The following is a 21282-nucleotide window of genomic DNA, read 5'->3' as shown; positions in this document are numbered from 1 at the left end:
TACATTCGAACTTGAAAATGGCAAAATGGCCAAAACGTATGTTTTTGTTTGATGAAAAATGGATACATATCATTTCCAATTTCATTTCGACATGGTGCCAATCTGAAAAGTACTTTATCTTACCGAGTTGCGGTATGACTGAACGTTTTTTTTTTTGAAATTTTGATATTTTGCCTTTTTTCAGCATTTTACTGTACGATGTCGTTGGGCGAATATCGGCCAATCTTCCTCTACGAATTCAAATTGAATCAAAACGATTTCGAAACAGTCCGAAAAATTAACCAGACACCTGGAACTTTTAGTTTCAATGAACGCACTGTTTGACGTTGGCTTGCGAAATTGCAGTCTCAAAGATGAGCCCGATATTTTCTCCAACCCTATTTTCATTGTATAATAATAATAATAATCACAAAAGAAACATTTTCGAAGAAATGTTTCTTGTGCGTGATATCGCATAGTACAAAGTAATAACATGAATAAATACACTATACATGAATAAATACACAATACATAATACATATAGATGAATAAACGAATGAAATGAATGAATAAGTAATATAATATAATATAATATAATATTAATATATAAACTAGGATATGGATCTCCAATATGGAACCCCATATATGGACAATATATTTCTATCGTGGAGAAGGCACAAAAAAATAGCTACCTGCGGTAGCTATAGCTACCTCAGGTAGCTATTTACTATATTTACTATAGGTAGCTATAGCTACCGCAGGTAGCTATAGCTGCCTACGTGGTCATGTTAGATGTAGCCTGAGAATTCTAGGTCTTCTAACTGGAACCACAAATGCGCGGTTGGCTCCTGTTGTTGACTCCGTGCATATGTGTTGTTTCATACTTTCAACAAAAAAGTGTTGCCCACCTTTACACTTGGCTGCACCGCGCTGATGAGGACAATATCCAGAAACACAATATATATATATATATATATATATATATATATATATATATATATATATATATATATACCGGGTGTCCCACATTTTATGTGACAGGCAATATCTGGTTTGTTGAAGGAAATACACAAAAATGTTTTATACAAAAGTTTTAGGAGTCCATGAGAGCTATATTTTGTTATAATTTTTAAATAAACAGGGTGTTTGGTGTAGGTGCTACAGACCAAAATTCTATTTTTTTAAATAGAACGCCCTATATATCATTACATATTCAGATGCTACGTTGAATTCTGATATCATTTCATGTTTGGTTTTTGAAATTCGGTTACGGCGTTGTTGAGTTATTGCCTAAAATGTAAAGTCTTGAGAACGACTATTATTTTTTTAAATATCTCATACAATTATTCTCTCTGCATCAGATCACATGAAAATTAGTCATAATTTTGGGTGTTCGAAGTAATGGTTTCAATTTTGAGTTGTGGAATTCAGTCAGGAATCATTTTGAATATAAAACAATTGCGAAATTGATAGAGGTGTATTCGAAAACAAATCTTTAATTAATAACAATGTAAATAATATAACTTGATAAATCATTTCATAAGAATGGTAGGTACCTAGAAATAAGTCATAGAAATTGTTCAAAGTGATGCCCATTAGATATTATACAGGCTTCGAAACGTCGAATCACTTCTCTCGTACAAGTCGCTCTTATAATATCAGGCGTAATATCACTGCACGCTAGTCGAATTTTCATTTGCAGATCATCCACATTCAAAGGGGGAGTAGTGAAAACAATATCTTTTAAATAACCCCATAGGAAAAAATCAAGCGGTGATAAATCTGGGGAACGAGCCGGCCACCGAGTTGGACCCTTATTACCAATCCATCTATTTGGGTACGTTCTATCCAGATATTCAGTAACAACCTGTGAATTGTGAGGAGGAGCACCATCTTGTTGCCACCAAATTCCTTGTCGTTCTGCTATAGGAATATCTTCCATCAACTGGATCAAATCATTTTCTAGAAAATGTAAATATCGCAATCCATTGAGATTTTCATTGAAAAAGTAAGGTCCTATGATGCGGCCATTGAACAATCCACACCATACATTAATACCCCAAAAAGTTTGAAAATTACTTTCGGGGACCCAGTGGGGATTTTCTTGAGACCAATAGTGACTGTTATGTCGATTCACAACTACATTATTGTGGAATCGCGATTCATCGCTCCACAAAATTTGACTGAATATGTTAGGACTTTCATGTAATATTACCTGAATACAAGCAATGAATTCAAGTCGTCGTTCAAAGTCCGTGGGTTTCAAACCTTGTACCAACTGAATTTTGAATGGGTGGTATTTATTTTCTTTCAGAATTCTCTGTACATTAGATTCACTCACACCGACTTCTTCTGCAAGAGTACGGATAGAAACATGTGGATGAATAATAATATAAGCCAACACATTGATCTCTAAATCTTCAGTTCTAACAGATCTAACATGATGACGATGCTTTATAGTAGAAGGAAATGATCCAGTTCGCAATTTTTCTACAACTCTCGAAAAAGTCATTCGTGACGGAATGGGCCTGTCTGGAAAACGTTCTTGGTATAGATGTTGTGCTTGACGGCAGTTTTTCTGACATTCCCCAAAAATTAATAACATATCAATGCAATCACTTGGACTAAACGCGAAAGGCATACTGGAGTTTTCGAACAAAGAACACAGTTACTGTTTTGCAAAGAATCACTGAATCGAACTGACAAGTAGATACAATTCAACAACATTTGTTACTATGGCATCAACAAGCATAAGCTACTTGATGAAATTGTGCAATATAAAGCAATTCACCCTGAAGTTAGTTACATTCTCAAGAATTTCAATATTATATTCAACTGATATCGATATCGTATCGTAGAGGTGAGAATAATGGTTTGTATTCAGTAGTAGTCTAGTTCAATTTAAAGAAAGATATAGACTGGATTCGTGAACGTGTAAATAAGTTTTTTTGAAACTTTATATTTAAGGAAAAGTGCAATAACTCAACAACGCCGTAACCGAATTTCAAAAACCAAACATGAAATGATATCAGAATTTAACGTAGCATCTGAATATGTAATGATATACAGGGCGTTCTATTTTAAAAAATGGAATTTTGGTCTGTAGCACCTACACCAATCACCCTGTATATTTGAAAATGATATCAAAATATAGCTCTCATGAACTCCTAAAACTTTAGTATGAAACATTTTTGTGTATCTCCTTCAACAAACCAGATATTGCCTGTCATATAAAATGTGGGACACCCGGTATATATTTTGGATGATGCAACTAATTTTTCGTTTATTTTCAGTATTTTACTATTGATGTAAGTTACAAAAAGGATTTGAAGCTCTGTGACTTCCATTTGATTATCTGCGAGAGCTTTCAACAGCTGGTCGTGCTGTCATCCTCTAGGAACTATTCTATCTGAACGTGAGTTCCTGTTGTGTGTCTTTTTATATGGTTCTTACGCCTCAATACAGTTACTTCTGTTGCTTTAGGTACATTTGCCTGTATTCAAATTACATCAGGTACTATTCTTATATTCATCAGGTACTAACACAAAGAATAGCAGCACCTGATGTAATCCAAATACAGGCAAATTTACCTAAAGCAACAGAAGTACCTGTAGTGATGCGTTCGGACCGTATAAAAAGACACACAACAGCAATACATTCTTATGCTGACGGAAATGATCGATTTCAAACATATCCTGAGTTTTCGCCGACAAACCTACATCTCTCCTGTTTCCCACGCTACATTACCTCAATCTATCGTAATATCTTTCGAAGAAACTCCATACCGAATCTTTCTCTCACTAGACAATCATCTATGCTTCAAATGTAAGCAAGATGGGCACTTATCAGCAAATTGTCCAAACACGGTTACCAACGAATCCACTCTGAACTCCAATAACGACAAAGACGAATCATCCACAGAATCCAGTTCTATACCATTAAATACCATAACAATGACCAACCAAAAAACCTTAACTATCGATAGAATACCCACCCATGAGCTACCAACCGATTCGAATCAATACCACAACTCTTCTGAAAAACGTAACATCTCTGAGATAACCACTCCCCTTACTCAATCATCGAACCAAGAAAAACTATTCATCAAACCAAACTCAGACATAAGGGTAAAAAAAATCAAAATTACTCAAGATAGAGAATCTGTAGAAGCTCTGCTGAATCCAGCTAGACCCATATTTGATAACGTGAATCGAAAATCAACCTTAACATTTAACGAAATTACGGACTTTTTTGAAAATGTGTATGGCTCAGCGGATCCTCTGCGCGTAGCAAAAAATTACACAAAGGACATAGACGATCTGATAGAAACTTTGCACCAGATGTATCCACTTTTAAATGATCGTAAAATCAAAGCAAGATGTACAAAAATCCAAAACAAAATCAGGAAACAATTAGCAGCTGAATCCAGCGAAATTGAGGACAGTGACACATCACAGGAACTCTGCTAATTCAAACTTCTCGTTACAATTAACCCATTTATTTTACGTTCAACTCAATATTGCAGTGGAATCTTAATGGGTACTATACCCAGCTAGAAATGCTGAAATTGATCCTACAAAATCATGACCCATCCATAATATGTCTACAGGAAACCCATTTCCATAAACAGAAAACGCACAAACTTCCAAATTATACATGTTTTTTCAAAAATAGAGAAAACACGCGACATGCCAGTGGAGGAGTAGCTATCTGCACTAAGAATACATTAGAGGTGCAGAATATTCCATTGACCACCAACTTAGAAGCGATTGCGGTTGTTATCTGTGGGCCAATGAAATTAAATATTTGTAATATCTACATTCCTCCGAATCAGGATCCAACTGAAGACGAACTTACCAACCTTTTTGGGCAAATTCCTTCACCTCGATTAATTGTTGGTGATTTCAATGCGCACAACCATATTTGGGGATCTAAGAAAATCACAGTAATGGGACAAAAAATTGAAAGAGTTATCAACAACCTACAACTCAATATACTGAACGACGAAAGAGTCACAAGATTCAACTCTGCAAATGGAGATTCCTCAGCAATTGACCTAACCCTTTGTGAATCCGAGTTATCTATTTCTCTTGACTGGGAAGTACTTCCTGAATTATTTGGAAGCGATCACTTTCCAATAATTATAAACAATGAGAACTATCGTAAACCCTACAATGTAAATCCCAGATGGCGTTTGAAACAAGCAGATTGGACCAACTTCGTAAAATATATCGAAAACGATCCCATTATGTCAGATACTGAACAAATACTTAGAATGGACGTGAATCATTTTGTCAAACAATTACGAAAGCGGCGGAAAAATATGTTGGAAAGAGCTCTACCTCCAATAAATACCCTGCCCTTCCCTGGTGGAATGATGAATGTCAGAGTGCAGTGAAGCTTGCAAAAAAGGCATTTAACACTTTCAAACGACACAAAACTCCTGAAAATATGACAGAATTCAAACGTCTGAGGGCACGAGCTAGATATACAATGAAAATGAACAAACGTAAATGTTGGCAGGAATTCGTAGCTGGTATAAATAATTCCACTCCAATTGGAGATGTTTGGAAAATGGTTAAGCGAATCTCTGGAACTCGTAACCACTCAATGATTAATTATGTGAATTACAATGGATCCCCACTTACCTCCTCACAAGACATAGCAGACGCTTTAGCATCAACACTTCAAAAACATTCAAGTAACGAAACTTATACATCACAGTTCATAACTCGAAAACTAGTTGAAGAGAGTACTCTCCTCTCATACGATGAATTAACTGAGCATCCAATGAACTATCCTATTACAATGAAAGAACTTTCGGTCATCCTAGAAGAAACAAAAAATTCTACACCAGGCCCAGATGACATTCCCATTATTTTCCTGAAAATGCTGCCCCAGAATGCCAAAGAACTACTGCTGAAAATGTATAATGTCATATGGAATACGCATGTTTTCCCGCATATATGGTCAGAATCAATCATAGTACCTATTCTTAAAACAGGACAACCAAAATTATTAACGGATTCGTACAGACCAATCTCATTAACATGTGCCATGTGTAAATTAATAGAGAAAATAATCAATAGAAGACTGATATGGACCTTGGAAAATCGGAAACTCATCATCCCTCAACAGAGCGGATTTAGAAAAAAGAGATCCACTCTGGACAATCTAGTTGACCTTGAATCAGATGTCCATGAAGCTTTTGCTAACTCCCAAGAATGCATTGCAATATTCTTTGACATATCAAAAGCATATGATACGGTATGGCGACACTCAATAATTAAAAAACTCCATGAATGGTCAATAGTTGGAAATTCGCTGAAATTCATTACGAACTTTCTGAATAACAGAAATTCCAAAGTTCGTGTCAATGGCACACTTTCCTCCAAAAGAACCCAAGATAATGGAGTCCCCCAAGGAACCTCGCTGAGTGTTACTCTCTTCTTGGTTGCAATCAACAGTATCATTGATACTGTGCAGCCCCTCTGAAAGCTAGACTTTACGCAGATGATTTAGTTGTCTTTGGCAAGGGCAAAAATTTCAAAACTATTTATGGATATTTACAAAATTTCATTTATAAACTACAAGAATGGTCAGAATTATCAGGTCTAAGAATATCTGAGAGCAAGACAAACTGTATCCATTTCACGAAAAGACCCAAAGAAAATTTGCCTAAATTACAACTCAACAATAAAGATATTGAGTACGTCAAACATACAAAATTTCTGGGTATGATATTCGATCAAAAACTCAACTGGAATGAGCACATTACATACCTAAAAATGACTTGTCAGAGCGGTCTAAACATAATGAAAACTATTGCATCTAAATCATGGGGTGCAGATACAAATATATTAATGTTGATCTATAGATCTTTAATTAGATCAAAACTGGATTATGGCTCTATAGTGTACAACTCCGCAAAAAACGGGACCTTGAAAAAACTGGACACCATCCAAAACTGTGCTCTTAGAATTGCTCTTGGAGCATTCCACACAAGTCCGGTTGAAAGTTTATACTGTGAATCAGGAGAACCTCCATTAAGTATCCGAAGAAAACATCTCAGCCTCACATATGCCGCTGCAGTTCAATCTAACCCAGATAACCCTGTTTTCCATAACGTTATAGCCCAAAGGTTCAGAAATACATTTGCAAAAAGGAAGAGGGTGGCAATTCCATTCTACGAGAGACTCAATCGATTCCTTTCCAACTTACTACTCAATCGACCTGAAATTTTCAACACCTCAAACATTCCTAATCCTCCCCCATGGACCTTTCCAAGCATTAAAATTGAAAAAGGGCTCGTACAATTTGAGAAAAATAACACCAACCATAATTTAATTCATGCAACTTTTCAACAACTATTGCAACAATTCGAAGACTGTATCCAAATATACACCGACGCATCCAAATCAGAAGAAGGAGTGGGGGCAGCATTCACCAGTACTGACTCCAATCACTCCTTCAAAGTACCAGCAGAAAGCACTGTATTCTCAGGAGAACGTTATGCCATATGGAAAGCACTTGAATATGCAGAGAAAAGCGATCACTCAAAATTCTTGGTAATTACCGACTCACTGAGTACACTGGAGGCAATAACGAAGCTAAACTCAGAACACCCCATCATACTTCACATCAAACATAAGCTCCACTCAATCATTGAGAAACGTAAACATATCCACTTTATGTGGGTTCCATCACATGTTGGTATAGCAGGCAACGAAAGGGCCGACCAGCTGGCAAAGGATGCCATTACTAACCCACTCACAGATATTGAAAAAAGAGTTGCCCACCCAGACCTGAAACCGTTTTACAAACAAATCCTTACTAACGTGTGGCAACAGCAATGGAATGGCTCCAACTCTAAATTATCAACAATCAAACCATTGGTCTTACCCTGGAAATCACTTCCAAAAACGAGAAAATTGCAAGTTATCCTATCACGTCTTCGACTAGGGCATACTCGCTTCACTCATGAATAAATCCTCAACGGTAATAACCCTCCTACATGTGAAGTTTGTGACTGTGCCATAAGTGTTAAACATATTTTATCTGAGTGCGCATCTTACTCCAACGAGAGAGTCGAGTACGACATCCCCCCTTCAATTGAAGCAGCGTTAGGACAAAATTGTAACTATGAAAAACGAATTGCCTTTCTAAGACGTATAAAGCTGCTGCACCGTATATGAAAATTTATTGTAAGAAATCAATGTACTATGAAATTTGAATTGTCGCTAATAACCCTCGAGGTTGATGCGACATTAAATAAATGTAATTAAAAAAAAAAAAACAATCTTTGAAAAATAATCGTTAAATAATAATAAACGTTTCGAACACTTTACAAAAAAACAACATTGATGACTAGTTACATTCAGGGCGGCTTTCCGAGTTGAAGGGTGAAGTGAATAATTTCGACATAAAATATAAATACGTCCACAGTTTCCTGAAAGACGTTGACACAGACACGAAGGGATCAACAATTTGAACTGTATGTAAATGTTCTTTATGTATGTAAATCGTTCTTTATGAAAAAACCATTAAATAATTGTCTTTGGAAAGGGCAGTTGGTTAATGATTCCAAAGTTAGTTGTTGTTTGATTTTTTCTATCAAATTGAAATATGAGGTATGTAAGTTTTCAATATCCGACCTTTTGTTAACGCATTTTGTTCCACGTTTTGTTGTTTCAATCATTTCGTTCAGGAGTTTTTTTTTCAATATCGTCTGTTGTCATATGATACTGACTGACTTAAAATCAAAAGTATGAAGGGACGATTTGCAATGTTCTGCAAGGCTAGTAGGATTCTTCATTGTTTTTAGTGGGTTGTGTATATTTTTACAATCCCTGCTATGTTCAGTAATTCTTTGTTTGAGATACCTGCCTGTTTGCCCTATATATATTTTCTCACATTCAACACATGATATTTTATAGACAATATTGAATTTCAGGTCTTTTGGTGTTTTTGTTTTTATTCTCGTGAATAAATGATTTTAATTGTATTTTCAGATTCCATACTAATTTTCAAATTTTTATTTTTTAGAGTCTTGCATAGTTGTGGTGTCAGACCTGCTACATACGGTAATTTGAAATATTCAATATTCAATGGTGTTTTTTCTTTCTTTTGTTTATTTGATCTGTCTTAATATACTAATTTTTCAATTAAAGATCTAGGATAGCAATTCTTAAGTAACATGGTTTCTATTAATTTTAGGTTTTGGTTTTTAAAATTCGCATGTGCTGAATGTGTAGCCCTGTATTGGAGATTGTTGATGATGTTTATTTTTTGTGTCATTGAAGTGGTAATTTATGAATCTTTCAGAGTATGTTGGTTCATGGTACCAATCAGTTATAATTTTGTTGTTACATTTTATCAGCAAAACATCCAGAAAAGCAATTCTATTATTTTTTTCTTCTTCCACAGTGAATTGAAGTTTGGGATGATAACTATTGAATGTTGTTAACCTTCTATCTACGTTCTCTTTTTCTATGCACAAAACTATATCATTAACATATCTGTTATGTTAAAAAATTACACAACACAACAAAAAAATATTTTTTGAATGTTTCCTACACTAAATTAGTCAATTTCTACTAATTTTGGGGTGATAAAAACGAAAATAACAATGAAAAATTTTTATTAGCTCTGGTTTTTGAGATACACACTACTCAATCTTAAAGAGTAGTTATACTATACGTGAAAAGTGAAAGTACATAAAACAATATTGTTATGTTTCTTTTAGAATATTTTAAGTACAAAATTAATAAAAAAAAACATTATTCTTAGTGTTTTGACAAATAAAAGAAGTTTGTACCACCAAATTTCAATTAAGTCCATCCGATTCATTGTAAGATCGCTGTCGTTTAGCTTGTCTTTTATAAAACACTTCTGGAGCAGCCCTACACACAGACCAGCAGTAGTCTGCAAGCATTGCTTCATTCCAACGGCCCTGATATCTCTGTTCCATTAAGGCAATGTCTTGATGGAATCTTTCTCCATGTTCGTCACTCACAGCTCCACAGTTTTGTGGGAAGAAATTAAGATGAGAGTGAAGAAAATGAATTTTTAAGGACATGTTGCATCCAAGTTGGTGGTAAGCTTGAAGAAGCTCTTTAACCAATGCTGTAAAGTTATCATCTCTTTTGTTACCTAAAAACCCATGTACAACCCCCTTAAAGGCTTCCCAGGCTCTTTTTTCATTTCCTGTTGAAATCATGTCAAAAGCAGGATCATTTACGATTTCACGGATTTGAGGCCCAATAAAGATGCCTTCCTTGACTTTAGCATCACTCAACCTGGGAAACTTTGCTCTCAAGTACTTAAAAGCTTGTCCTTCCTGGTTCATGGCCTTCACAAAGTTTTTCATTAGTCCCAACTTAATATGTAATGGGGGAAGGAGAACATCCTTAGGATCTACAAGAGGCTCGTAAACTACTTTTTTCTCATTAGGGTTTAGGTCTCGTGTAGGCCAGTTCATTTTTTAATAGTGAGATTTTCTATCCCGACTGTCCCACAGACACAAAAAACAACAGTACTTGGTGAACCCTAATTGCATTCCTAGGAGTATAGCAATGACTTTCAGATCACCACAGATGTGCCACTTGTGTTGTTCATATTTGATTGATTGGAGAAGTGTTTTCATATTTATATACGTTTCCTTCATGTGAACTGCATGACCTATAGGAATAGAGGGTAGCTGATTTCCATTATGCAGAAGTACAGCTTTTAAGCTTAGTTTTGAAGAGTCTATAAACAGTCTCCATTCAGATGGAGTGTGATCCAAATTCAAGCAGTCCATCAAACCATTAACATCAGAACAAACTACGAGGTTTTCTTTTTTCTCAAAAAAAGGAAGCAAATCTTTTTGACGCTGTCTGTACTGAGATATTTTCACATCATGTTTTAGAAGATTCCACTGTTGTAGTCTTGACCCTAACACCTCAGCCTTTTCCTTAGACAAGCGAAGATCTCTTATAAGGTCACTCAACTCTGCTTGACTAATTCTGTGCGGATCACTAGACCTATCGCTTACCTCAAAATCAGGGTCATAGGATGTAGAAGGATGGGTTGCTCCTTCTAAACAGTCTTCATCACCTTCCTCTAAAATTTCATAGTTTTGGGGTGGAGAAGGGACTGGCAAATTATCTGAGTGTGGTACAGGCCGAAGAGCAGATGGGAGATTAGGGTATTTAACCGTTCCTCTTTCCTTCATAGATAAACCTTGCTTGATGGGAGGAGTCTCAGAAATAACAGTCGTCCGTATGATTGGTAGGCTCACGCCATACCATAGGTACTGCAAAAGTCAATGCCCGGTTTTTATTTTTCAGCCACTCTCGCAATATGACGGAACAAGAATTACAACATATATGAGGAGCCCATGATTTATCTTGGTCCCCAACTTTCACACCAAAATAATGTTCATAGGCTGTCTTAACGATAGGTGTCATTTTACGTTTCTGAGCCTTAAATGTTATTTCACCACATATATAGCAAAAGCTATCGACAGAATTCACACACTTTCGAGGCATTTCAGATCAGCACTTAAATTAATTTAAAAATCAACTTCACACGATAATTTCAATAGCAACCACGTGCGTACAATTGACAAACTCACATAGGTTATGTTTACTACTTAAGAACAGCTGATGAGAGGGGTGTTATGTAAACAAACATGTGTACCAACTGTTGGTGATGAAGTATTTCATTTGTTGAAAACTCAATTTACATATATATAATATAATGATACTATATCTTGAAAACAAGAGCTAATATATAATTTTTATGGTCACTTTCGGTTTTAACACGTGGAAATACATTAAAATCATCTAATTTCAACCCCGAAACAAAAACTTTGTTGTGTTGTGTTATCGGAAAATTACATTGACGTAGACATTTATTTTGTAAGTCAGACATAACAATATCAAAGCAAATTGGTGATAAACAGTTTTCCATTCCTGATTGTCCTTCGTTTTTTGGTTCAAGTTCTTTCGTTTCTCAGCTACTGCCCACTTGTTTTCCTAACTTTTTAATTGATGGTAAAGTTTGTCTTCTCCTTCTTCCAAAATATGTTCATGAAACCATTCATTCTCTACAAAAATAATGCCATATTGTCGAAATTTACTTTCAATCGACAGCGACATATTCGAAAACTTTCTAACCTGAGTGAAAATGAAAATTCTCAATCTCGTCAAAACACTCTATATAATTCATGGTTGCCGGGGTTCTCGATTAGCGCAGTGATACTAATTTGAGTTGGCAAACTCCGCTTTGGAATTTGCATTCTTTATTGTTTATCCCATCCGGCTCGACAATATATCGCTCCTGCTTCAGAGTTCAGAGTTCTCAAACAGATTTGTTCCTCTCAGTGAAAGTTTTCCGCTCTGCTCCATTTGCGTTCGGCAATACATTCAGAACAAATCAAGTTGTCGGAAAAGTTTGAGACTTCGCGGCGACATTTGCTGCTTGGCTATCAGTTTCGACATCGGTTATATTCAATTGTTGACTTCGTTGGAATACTTCGTCCGCATCTGTGGTCTTTGAACTCTTGAGCTGGTTGTACACTGGTAGAAACATTTTGGTTAACATCGTATGGCATGGCTCTGAAGGAATAAAATGAAATGAAGATGCTTTTCCCTCGGCTCTTCCACCGGCCATCCGGCGATGGTTGTTGGACAACATATATGCAGCTTGTTTGAACTTTCTCTTGAACCAATGTTCCTTCCTGAGGATAATCTCAGATTGGGACTACTTAGTTCCATCGATATAGGATTTGCCGCACTCAGAGGGTGTACAGTGAATGCAATCCTTGGAATCGCAGTCCGCATTTGATGGCCTGGTTTTCGTGAGGCTGCTACGGATGGTTTTTCCGGATTCGAGGATATTCTGATGTTGTTCTTGTTTGGCTCTATTATTGTGAGAAAAGCGAAGAGCGCTTGATATACAAAAAATATGGCATAAAGCGCCCTCGCTTTTTTCACAATAATACTAGTATTTTACGTTCATTGTTTCAAGCTTATTGTTACGATATTTTCTATTTAATTAATTCCTTGCATCGATTCAACTTCAATTGAATATATTTCCTGTATCACGAACACCCTATAAAAGTAGTCACTTCTTCATAAATTTTTTTTCTATGCGACAAAAACTCTTGGGCTCGGTACTGATTGGAAACGACGTAAATGAGATAGCGATTTCTGGAGAAAATCATGAAGATATCTGCCTAGTAAATGTGTTTTTAACTATCATTGATTGATTTTCGCAAAAGTGCGGATATACATTTCAAAGGCTGTTAAGGGTTGAATGTTTGGTTCATTTTTGGGTTATTTGAAAGTGAATTCAACCTTTGTTTCAAACGAGTTTGGATTAAGATAATACATTGATTTCGAAACGTCTCCTGTTGTGCTAGGGATCTCGACACAAGGAGGTAAGCGTTCGACATTTTTTTAGAAACATAAACTTTGAAAATACCTTGAACTGTTCATAATTTCAGACGTTTCATTTCTCACGGACCACGTTCCATATTTATAAGTTTCCTACACTCGTTGTGTATCCAGAAGGGAGTTTTAGCCTGTTTTACTTCCCGAAGTATTGCGACTACTTAAAGTTTGGTATTGCTACACCTCTTTTACCTGGTGATTATATGCAACGGACTTGGATAATAGAATCGACGAGGATAAGTACCTCGTAGAGGATTTTCTTTTTCTTTAAAAAAAAATCGTTACGGAAGCAATAAACATTAGAATTGAAAAATCATATTTTTGTGAAGTGAATTAATTAAGGACAAACCGATGCCTATATTTTATGTTATACTAGGAACCGTATTCATAGTTAAGAAGAATTGAATGATTGATGTGTTGCCTGTTCACATTCAATTCTTCCCACCGAAGTTCTTGCAAGAATCGGCTCATTATATCGTTGAGTAGAACATTAAGACTCAGTGACCTTGAAGTTTTTTTTTATCGTGATTTATCATATCCATATATATATATTAGGTCACACCCTGGGTATTAGTTTAGGATTGAATATTGTAGTTATCTCTTGTATAGTTTAGTGATTTTTGTAATAAAAGCCGGCCAAATCACTTGGCGCCCATTTTGATTAGAAATCTTTTATTTTATTGGTAATAACATCTTTGATCCACGGCCCTGTTGAATGTTTCGAGTTGGTAACTAAACCGACCGTACTTAAACCAAAACAAAAAGTAACTACGTTATATCTGGAAATTAATAAACCTACGGGTAAACGTAATATTATAAAAAAATATTTTTAACTTTTTAGTTCGATGTTCTTTGGAAGCGTGTTTCTCAGTTTTTCAAACTATATTTATTTTTCATTTTTTAGTCTCGTATGCTATAAAAGCGTGTTTCTCAGTCTTTTTAAAATATATTTATTTTATTTGAACTATGGGATCAATCAGTCGTATATTGTTTAGAAAAATTACCATTGATATTTTCCGATTCCGGAGAGGGAGCCTGGAAATCAGCTACCAAGCACACGGCAGCAGGAGCGCAAAGGAGGGTTACGAATGAAGCAGCAGGCGCGCGTGTTTATAAAAAAAAATACTTTTTCCAAATAAAGAAATACATGTGAAGTGAGTTCGAATTATATCAAGGAAGTTACGTACAGCGTCATCTGCCCGCGAATAGATGAAGCAATAACTTCGATGTATCAAGTATATTTCCGGCTTTTAGCCATATTGTTGTCAAATGTCAAATTTTCGAAAAACTGTAAAAAAACTAAATTTGTACTAGAGAGCTAAAAATTGGTATATGGTTAAAAAAAATTTATCTCTACCGATTTTCGAAATTTCGAGCAATAACTGCTTTTCTGAACATTTTTTGGAAAAAATGTCAAATTGGACAGGGAAGAAAAATCACTTGATCGGTCATATGCATGTCATTTGGCATCATTTTTAAAGCACAACCCTATGGAGATATCAAAAGTTGTTTGAAGAGATGAACAAAAAAAATCCCATCTGATGCGGACTTTATGTGTGACACTGTATACATCAGTCAAGAAATCAAAAATCTGTTTCGCTGGTTGTAGAGAATACCTGGGGTGGCTGATGAGTGGTTAGTCCTGAAGAGGGCTGCAGAGACTTGTAACCATCTGATCTGGCTGCAGATGGATTTAGAGCTCAAGTTGGAGTGCCTCTTTGATTATGTTAGATATGGAACCTCCTGCTTATATCAGTACTTCACCCAGTACACAGTTTCTCAATATCATGCAAAACAACGAAATAAATTAGATACAATCATACGATGATGGGAAAAACACAGATATCCTTAGAATCTGAATACTATTTTTGGAAAAGAAAGTTTTTGGCTTTCTACTACTCCATCTTGATACGAAAAAAAAGGGATGAGGGAATCTGCCAAAGAAAGGAAGGTAGTAATCAATTTGAAAATAAGTAACTCTATACATAGATGTGTAGATCATGCAAAGAAGTAACTTTCAGACAAAAACTGAAAGAAAGTCCTCCTGAAACAGCTACTTTCATATAAACATTGAATTATACGAAAGAAAAAAATTCTTTCGAAACAAATACTTTTATATGAACACTGAATTATATAGAAGATACTTTTCTCTACTCAGTTTGTATTTCAAACATTAGTAGTGGAATAAAAATCAGATATCATTCACATGAGTTCTACTTTAAATGAATGGTAACAAATTGCATTTACATAGAACACTGTCATCCTCACTGGTATACACGATTAAAATTAATACGCTCGATTAAATTTTTTTCTTTTCACTTTGAACCCTTACAAACAACCACCCGCGTCATATAAACGATCAGATTAACATACAAACATCATTAAAACTACGTAGGACATTATGATGCACTGTTTGGAACCTTTGGTGTAGTAATGAATAGTACTGGAGTTTTTTCCCAACACCAAGTCATTATTTTTAAAACCTTGACACGTGTTTCGATCAACAAGTGATCATCTTCGAAGAGGAAGATTAAAACTAGTTTTAATCTTCAAAGTGGTGTTAAAAATAATGATTTGGTTTTGGGAAAAAACTCCAGTAGGACATTGATGCTATTAATATCTGACGCGCTCGAGTATGTCCATGCAACAGTATTTTTTTACATATTCAAAAATCTATAGCCGCTTCCCCCACCGATGAAAAGGTATATATTATATAATATTTTTTTCTTCTTGTCATCTAAGCTTCGCAACCTAATATGTCTTAATGACGCTCGAGTAAATTCCCATTTTGCATCGTGGGCTCCCCTATTACTCCAAAAAGTTGTGTGTGACCCACTCTTTCGTCCATGTTGCGTAAACTAACAGTAAGAAACCATAGCCAGTGAAAACACACTGGGCTGCATTCAACAAATTACTTGGAAACATCCACAATTGTCATTTGTTTTAATGAAACCGTAACGTTTTGAGATGTCAAAAAATTGTTACGTACAGCAATGTGAAGGAACAAAAAGAAGAAGTGAGAGAAGCAAAACTCTGCATCACTGCCGCTTCCAATTCGTATCTAGAAGCGGTCGACGATTTGAAAATGAGATATTTCAACCTTTTCCTGGGGTGAAAGTCCATAGGCGTCAGGTCCGGTGACTTGGCCAGCCAAAGGTTGGGTCCTAAGTTGGCTATCCAATTATTACGGAAATTTGCAGCCAAAAAATTGGTGACAACTGCAGTTTCGTGAGGCGAAGCCCCGTCTTGTTGAGAATATATTTTTCTGAGCTCCATTAGTGGCAATTTATCAACAAGGGGTGAAATATTTTGCCTTAAAATTTCTAAATATCAATGAGATGTGAGAATGCCATTATAAACGAACGGGTGGATGATTCTACCCCTGAAAACAGTGAATCTATCTTCCTTGACTTTGCTCCACAATAGAATGTGGATTTTGTTGCGCCCAAGAATTGTGGCTGTTGAAAATGCCGGCACTGCCCACATAAGCTTTGTCTATCCAAAAACAATTTATTGAAAAATCACGCACTTGATCAGAATTTTCCAGGAACCACTGGCAAAAAGTCATGCGGCGTTCAAAATTCTCTGGTATGACTTGATGGTCTGGTCCTGTATGGCTTGTTGATATTTTTGAATTTTGCGTTCATCAGCTCCGAAAACGACTATTCCTTTCAACTCCTTGTCCTTATTTGATAATAATAATAATACATATAATTTTGGCCTTTTCATTTCAACCACCACCAATTTGACCCTCAGACGCAGACATCAGATATCATCTATCTTATTTGAAAGTTCCATGTTGAAAGTGTCCAATTTTGCCTACTCCGTAATCCAGCCTTGGATTTAATTGTAAAACCGCGTCAAAATACGTTGTCCACCACATCTGTGGTCTCCAAACTCTTGAGTATCGCTAATTTCGAATTGCCAATCGACGGCCCGTACTTAGAGGAGTTTGGTGAAGTTTTCGCATCACCAAACCGATCGTTTGTATTATTCACAAGAAAGGCACGTATTGTCGAACTTTGTTGGGTGTTTGATGTTGATTGGAAGTGTTTCTCTGTTTGTTGGAAATTGGCGTTCATTTGAAAATGGAACTACTCCCATTACTGCATTCAAAACAAAACCGTGGCAAAGATATTCGATATATGAAAACTCTCTACGTGACAGTTGAGTTGAGGATGAAAGTAAGACGAATGCAAATTTGGGACAATTGTTGCTGAAAAATAACCCAATATCATGAACAAGTGTGTCAAAGTGTACATCAAAGTGTACGTTTCAGTCTACATGAAAAAACCAAAGAACTCTGTATTTTGAAGATGACTCTAGTAGAACAACAATGTACACTTTTGTAAAGGTACAAAGGTACAGAGTATCTCATAAAAAATAGTTTTCCATCAATAACTATTGATATCTCATTTGAAAAAACGAGTTTTCTGCAACTTCGAATTCTACGTGGAAAAGTGCTTTGGAAATGTTTCCATAGAACGAAAAAATTGATAGAAAAAAAAGTAACAGTTTATTTTCGAGAATTTTCATTTTCGATAAACATTCTGTAACTCAGAAACAATGATAGATATGGATATGTGGTTTCTACCACATGTTTATAATAAAATTTCACGCCTAGACTCAGTCATCAGTTTTCATGTATCCAGTTTGAAAACAGGAGTTTTCCTTTGAATGGGTCCAATTTAACCCATTATATACACTGGTGTTGAAACTTTTTTTTGAAATATTCACAGTTTGGTTTTCGAACAGGAAAATCTTCCGAAAATGCGGTATTACAGCTCACTAATTACGTTTACGAAGCACTTGATAGAAGCAAACCAACAATAGGGGGTTTTATTGATATACCAAAAGCATTTGATACAGTTAACCACTCCATTCTACTATGTACACTGGAAAATATTGGATTAAGAGGTTATGCATATAAATTGATAGAGACATATATCACGGGTAGCAAACAGATTGTAAAAATAAGGAATATGAAAAGCGTTGAGGAGAAAATCAAATGCGGAGTGGCGCAAGGAACTGTTCTGGGTCCGTTGATTTTTAATATGTATGTGAATGGATTGTTTTCGATTGGAACCGCAGGACACATAATGCGTTTTGTAGACGATACTGTTTTTCTTCACTCTGAGCAATATTGGTCTGAGATCAAAAACATCGCAGAGAAAGATCTAGAAAAAATCAAAGATTGGTTCGACCATGAACATCTTTCATTGAACTTCAATAAAATCTATCACTTACCATTTTCTAATAATAAAGCTACTCTTCCTCAATTCAATCGTATACATATCCGAAACTCCTTCAAGATATCCCTAGCTAACCATATAAAGTATTTGGGGGTTCCCATAGATCCTCACCTGAGATGAGATTTCATATCAAGCACATTCTCAACAAATTGCGATGTATATATATATTACAGAAGTTTCGTCAACTGAAAGATATACTTGACTTGAAAAAAAATATACTCCGATTTAGTTCAAAGCCATTTTATATACTGCATTATTATGCAGTATACCCCACCCCATCCTATTGGATGGGGTGGGGTATCCAAATCACATCTTCGCCCACTCATTCGAAGAAAATTTTTGAAACTGGTGTTGAATAAACCGCCCCGTTATCCCAGTGATATGCTATACAGTACGGTCCATATGTATGAAATAAATTCATTTTTAGCGTTATTATGTACTATGTGAAAAAACCTGAAACAGGTCGATTTTTATTCCTAAATTGACAATAATTTACAGTATGAAAATATCCCCCTCCAGCACCCCTTCTGAATTATAAGCACCTCCTCGAAAATTTTGAATAACAAAGGGGGTCGTGTGGCACCTTGTTGGAAAGGGATTTTAGTCCTCTGTTCAGCAATATAGAGTTTTTTAAGTTTGGTGCAATCATAACTGAGAAAATTAATTTCTACAATTAAATTAAATGTTCAAAATGACCACCATTATTCACTTCTTGACAATAACCTGATCTACTAAACAGACCATCCCTGTAACACGCTCCTTACTAACCTTAAATCCTGGAAAAAACCTTTAAAGATACTAAAATATCAGACAAAAAGCCAAATAAACAATTGATATGAATCTAGTAGGCTGCTGTCATTTAGGTGTTTAAAGTTACTAAAAGACGTCAGTATAATATTTGTGGGCGTATTAAATTTAATTATGACTCATTTGTCCGAAACTCAAAGAATAGACATTTCAATTATGATTGGTTGTGGTAATAAAACAAAAACTCAAAAGGAGGTTTGTGAAATTTTCAATAATAAATACCCTGGTCAACACGTGTCGTAGTCTACAATTAGCAAAATTGAAAAAAAAAGTTTCGTGAAACTGGACATGTGAAGAATACTGGAAAACCAGTTAGAAATGTTCAATTTACTGATGAAAAAAAGTTAGAAGTACTTCTAGAGATTGAGGAAAATCCGCGAAAGACAACTCGAGAACTTGCCGCCGACAATGATGTAAGTATATCATCTATTTTGAGTTTTGAATAAAGAAAAATACCACCCTTACAAAGTTCAGTTGGTTCAGGAGTTAAATGAAGATGATCCTGATAGAAGGCAAGAATTCTGTGAAATGATGATGGTCAGAATGAACGCAGCTTTGCAGTTCATAGACAAAATAGTGTTTTCTCATGAAGCGACGTTTTATTTTAACGAAATAGTTAACAGACAGAACTGTAGATATTGGAGCAGAGAAAATCCTTACTGAATGTGTGGGACTCACACTCTATATCCTAAAAAAGTTAACGTTTGGGCTGGTATCATTAACAATAAAATTATTGGCCCTTATTTTTTTAAGGCACTGTTAATCGTGAGGTTTATCTAGATTTTTTGATTAACTTTTTAGTGCCTACATCACAAATACATTTTCCTGATGTTAATCATCAAAATGAGATAGATCGAACTATTTACTATCAACAAGACGGAGCTTCACCGCATTTTGCACGTACAGTTACAAATTATTCAAACGAGGTATTCCCAATAGGTGAATTGGTGGATACAAAATGTTGTACGAGAATTCCAAAATCGCCTCGGTTATTGTCAAGAAATTAATGGTGGTCATCTTGAACATTTAATTTTATTGTAAAGTACATTAAAAAATACATTCTGAATATTATGTGGCATTATTATCTTCATTCTACGTAAAGTTTTGTGATCCCTAGAGACATTATCAAAATTTTACATCCTCAAAATCAATTTTCTCAGTTATGATTGCACCAAACTCAAAAAACTTTATATTGCTGAACAGAGGACTAGAATCCCTTTCCAACAAGGTGCCACACGACCCTTTGCTATTTAAAATTTTCGAGGGGGTGCTTATAATTCAGAAGGGGTGCTGGAGGGATATACTATTTTCATACTGTGAATTGTCAATTTGAAAATGAAAATCGACCTGTTTCAGGTTTTCCTCACATAGTACATAATAACGCTAAAAATGAATTTATTCCATACATATGGACCGCACTGTATAAACAATTACGTGTATTCTATCCTAGACAGCTGTTTCACAAGTCACTGGCAACGAATCAATTTAAGGAAAAAGAAAAATTGTGTAGGCCAAACCATAACTACGCCACTCGAAATAAAAAACATACATAGCACCACAAGTTAAAGGGCAAAGGTCTCACTGTTTTCTGGGCCCCGTTGTGAATAATTCTTTATCAAAAAATATTCATAATCTTGGGTCATATAGTCGATTGAAACATTCATTAAATGAATACATACGCAGCATACCTCGCACAAAAATTAGCGAAATATTTGACCAGAGTAATTAGATGTCCATTTCATACAATACTGATATAAAAATTGGTATGGTGATTATTCAGAGCACTTGGGTGTGAATCTGGAAAT

At 35.5% G+C, this 21282-nt stretch overlaps 1 protein-coding gene across 2 annotated transcripts in view; it reads right to left on the bottom strand.

Moving 5' to 3' along the window:
- Window positions 1-21282, bottom strand: part of Ten-a (Teneurin-a transmembrane protein) — a 928723-nt gene that overhangs the window by 711345 nt on the left and 196096 nt on the right. The window lies entirely within an intron of this gene.

This window comes from Leptinotarsa decemlineata, unplaced genomic scaffold (assembly GCF_025532065.1).
Source record: "Leptinotarsa decemlineata unplaced genomic scaffold, Ldec_3_MD MMD2_tig00001621_RagTag_RagTag, whole genome shotgun sequence".
NCBI classification, from domain to species: domain Eukaryota; kingdom Metazoa; phylum Arthropoda; class Insecta; order Coleoptera; family Chrysomelidae; genus Leptinotarsa; species Leptinotarsa decemlineata.
Note: the sequence above shows the minus strand (reverse complement) of the source record. Positions and strands in the feature narration are given on the sequence as shown.